Raw genomic sequence first — 4,809 nt, 5'->3', positions numbered from 1 at the left:
TGACTTTGTTTCTGCTCGGTTAGGGTGGAATGTATGTTGCCATATATAGCTTGTGATTTACATGTGAGGTAAGCATCCGTTAAGGAGCCCGGCTCCACTCCAATTCCATAGGGATTGGAGAGACCTCCAATCTATGTTAAATTGTGAGCAGTGGCACCTAGTTCATTCAAAGGTCAGGATTTAACATTAATTGAAAGGTTTTCCCAGCTCTATTTCTAACTTAAGTAATCTTCTATGGGCAACCAATTACCAAAATTTTAGGCACCCAACAGTTAGTAATTAACAATAGCAAAAAGGAAATGTTTAAAAAAAATAAATATTTGCCTCTTTCTTCACGATTGACAATTAATTTTCTGTAAATATAAATCTGAACAAAGTGATACAACTATATGATGATTGATTACAACGTTAGGGTCAGTCTCCAAACAATGTAGTATCAGAGATGATGGAGGGAAGACACCGTTCGGTAATTGAGTGCCCATAAAAGATCACTTGAGTTAAAAATAGAGCTGGGAAAAAATATTTTAATTAATGGTTTAGCGAAACAGATTTATTTTTGCCGAATTGTTGGACGATGGAATTGGAATCTATGCCATATAGGGTGTGTTTACGATAGCTGTGGATATAAAATTTACACATTTTAGTTTTAGATTATGTTCTGAATTTTACTTTAGAAGTTTTTTTTTTTTTCATTTTGCCACTCAATAGATATCTAGCCTACTAAAGGGATAGGGAAGGGGTACCACTAAGAAACATTCGGGTGGGGCAAGCCCAAATGACACCAATCACGATTCTAAGCACTCATGCTTTTGGCAATAATCAAACCCTCATCTTCCACGTGGAAGAAGTGAAGAAGTGCCATAAGCTACAAGCTCATTTGTGAATGTTATTAGAGTTGAGAAACCTGTTTGTTACAGTTGTGAGATTATTAGAACTTCATTCCTTTTTCAATAATTTGTGTTGCAGAAGATTAAGCTACCCACACCTAGCTTCGGAGTTTTGAGAATTTTTTTTCCCTTTCTCAGGTTCTCAGAATTTGTGCATTCGAAGAATTAGTTACATAAAACTTTTGACAAACATTTTAAACTGATTTTCAGAAACTAGATTGTTGAGTAACGATTCCATTTGCAAAAAGCATTGGAATGGTGACATGCATGCATGGTACTATACAAGCTCATACTAGTTTCAGTGGACGTATTTGATTTGATTTTTACTCGGTAACGGTCATTTTTCACCTTTTGCATGAAACCCATGCCAGAAACCTTGAAAGATTCTAAAGTGGTGGTTGTTTCACTACTGATCGAAGTACTTGAGTTGCTGTCTAACAACTTCTTCACCGCTAAGAAACAAGAGAGAGAGAGAGAGAGAGAGAGAGAGAGAGAGAGAGAGAGGATAAGGTAGTGGGTTTCATATATGGTAAATCCACGCCAAGTTTCATGATAAAGTTTTAATGTTGATGGCTTCTAAGTTCTAGCAAGTACTGCTATAAATTTTCGTGTTTTTTTTTGGGTTATAGTAAGACTTTTATCCTGTAACGTGACATGGGGGGTTTATTTTTTCTAAATATAAATTTTTTATTTTTTTGGCCAAGGGCATTAGTGAAAAATTAGTGTGTTAAAGACTAAAGGGGAATTAATGTCTCTCCACTCGAATCCCAGACCTCCCATTTACAAGGAAGTATAATCAGATCGATGAGCTAAGAGTCACATCAGCTTGGTGACATGGTGGAACGCTTCTTATAATGAGGTTTCGGGTTCTATGAAGTCTCTTGTAAAAAGCTTGTTAGGAGGATGAGCTCCTATGGGCAATGGTAACCTTCGCTCGAGTAGTTGAACGAGAGTGGAAACAATTGCCGAACAATACATGTAAGTTGAAAATTAAGCTAATCGGACATTTGACATCTACATTCATCTCAAAATACATTTATAATATTATACTGGCAATTTTTGCATAACTACTACTATCCGGTCAATGGGCTAATCATATCCGATCAATTCCATTTTTTTGTACCAAAACAACAGAATTTTGATTGGACACAACGAAACGCCCTGCGACCCCGGAGGTGATTACGGGACGAGTCCCCCCATTGTCCTGGTTATTACGTACACAGCGGAATGAAGAAAACAAATGAGATCCAGTTCACATCTCGTGCAGATGGAATTCCACGACATGGTCAATTCCAAATTATACAAAGTGGAGATGTCACCAGCCCACCATTTATAAGTCAAATGGAGGGTACTTAATTACCTACTATTACTAATACTATATACATCCCCAATTTCTAGAATTTCGAAGTTAGAATTTCAAACATTACAACCAAAAAAGACAATTAATTTTCTGTAAATATAAATCTGAACAAAGTGATACAACTATATGATGATTGATTACAAAGTTAGGGTTTCTCGGTCTCCAAAAATAAGGAGCATAAGATCACTTGAGTTAAGATAGATTCGAGGCCTCTCTGTGAGAGAGCGAAACAGATTTATTTGGGAATTGATATTCGCGCTCCAAGATTTACTGCAGGCGCTCCACCTTTTTGTTTTTACACAACATCACAGTGGCAACATCACAGTGTAAAACAAAATATACACTGATAACAAAATATACACTGATGTTGCCAGCAACATCACAGTATAAAAACAAAAAGGTGGAGTGCCTGCAGTAAATCTTGGAGCGCGAAAATCAGTTCCCTTTGCAGAATTGTTGGATGATAAAATTGGAATCTACACCATATGGGCGTGTTTGCGATAGTTATGGATACAAAATTTAGATTTTTATTTCAGATTTTGCTACAGATTTTGGATTCTGAATTTTATTTTAGAAGTTTTTTTTTTCTTTCCCTTTTTGCCACTCGATAGATGTCTAGCCTACTAAGGGGATGGAGAATGGGTACCACTAAGAGGCATACGGGTGAGGCAAGCCCAAATGGCACCAACCAAGATACTAAGTACTTACGCTCCTGGCAAGAATCAAACCCATACCTTTCATGTGGAAGAAGTGAGAAAGTGCCATAAGCTACAAGCCCATTCGCGAATGTTATTAGAAGTTGAGAAACCTGTTTGTTGTAGCTGTGAAATTATTAGAACTTCATTCCTTTTTTCAATAATTTGTGTTGCAGAAGATTAAGCTACCCACATCTAACTTCGGAATTTTGAGAATTTTTTTCCTTTTTCAGATTCTCAGAATCTGTAGAGTCAAAGAATTAGTTACATAAAACTTTTGACAAACATTTTAAACTGATTTTCAGAAGTTAGAATCTAAAAATCTGTCATAATTTTTTGCGAACACTCACATATGTAATAGTGGGGGAGTTGTAATTTCATCATCATTTGTGGAGTTCAAAAGAAGTTAGATTATGATTGACCTGCGAGTTGAAGAATTTGGACTCAATTGTTGAGTAACTAATCCATTTGCAAAAAGCATTGGAATGGTGACATGCATGATACTATTACAAGCTCATAGTTTCAGTGGACGTATTTGATTTGTTTTTCTACTCGGTAAAGGTCGTTTTCGCCTTTTGCATGAAACCCTTGACAGAAACCTGAAAGATTCTAAAGTGGATGTTGTTTCACTATTGAAGTTGAGTTGCTGTCCAACAACTTCTTCACCGCTAAGAAACAAGAGAGAGAGAGAGAGAGAGAGAGAGAGAGAGAGGATAAGGATAAGAGAGTGGGTTTCATGGTAAATCCACGCCAGGCTTCATGATGTCTTCGAAAAGTAAAAGTTCGAATGTGGATAGCTTCTAAGTTCTAACAAGTACTGCAATAAATTTTCGTGGTTATTTTTTGGGGTCATAGTAAGACTTTTATCCTGTAACGTGAAAAGGGGAGTTTATTTTTTCTAAACATATCGGTAAAAATTTGCAAGTTATTATTATTATTAGTATTATTTTTTGGCAAAGGGGTTAGTGGGAAATTAGTTTGTTAACAACTAAAGGGGAATTAATGTCTCTCCATAGACTTGAATCCCATACCTTCTATTTATAAGGCAAGAGGTACAACCAGATGGATTAAGAGCCACATGAGCGTGGTGATATGGTGAAACGCTTCTTAAAATGAGGTTTTGGGCTCTATGACGTCTCTTTTAAAAAGCTTGTTAGGGGGAGGAGCTCCTATGGGCAATGGTAGCCTTCGCTCGAGTAGTTGATCGAACGAGAGTAGAAACAATTGCCGAACACTATTTGTAAGTTGAAAATTAAGCTAATCGGACATTGACATCTACATCCATCTCACAATACATTTATAAAATTATACTGTGACAATTTTTGTATACCTACTAATGTCTGGCCAATGGGCTAATCATATCCGATCAATTCCATTTTTTCGTACCGAACGATCTATCTAGCATACTCTACAAACTGAACGATTTAGAGATCACAAACAACAGAATTTTGATTGGACACAACGAGACGTCCTGAGACCCCGGAGGTGCTTACGGGACGAGTCCCTCCGTTGTCGTGGTTACTACGTACACAGCTGAATGAAGAAAACAAATGAGATCCAGTTCACATCTCGTGCAGATGGAATTCCACGACATGGTCAATTCCAAATGATACAGAGTGGAGATGTCACCAGCCCACCATTTATAAGTCAAATGGAGGGTACTTAATTACCTACTATTACTAATACCATACACATCCTCCTTTTACATAAAGAAAGAGAAGACAAGGTGTGTTCCTAGTCCAAATATGTTCTATTCTATATACATGAGTTTGGACTTTGGACTGTGGATCACTGTCTTTTTGACTTGGCTGGTTATACCTTCCTTAATGCTTACTCTCTCTCTCCCAATAGCAAGAAAATTATTCAG

This window comes from Rhododendron vialii, chromosome 13a, assembly GCF_030253575.1.
Source record: "Rhododendron vialii isolate Sample 1 chromosome 13a, ASM3025357v1".
Lineage (NCBI taxonomy): Eukaryota > Viridiplantae > Streptophyta > Magnoliopsida > Ericales > Ericaceae > Rhododendron > Rhododendron vialii.
Note: the sequence above shows the minus strand (reverse complement) of the source record.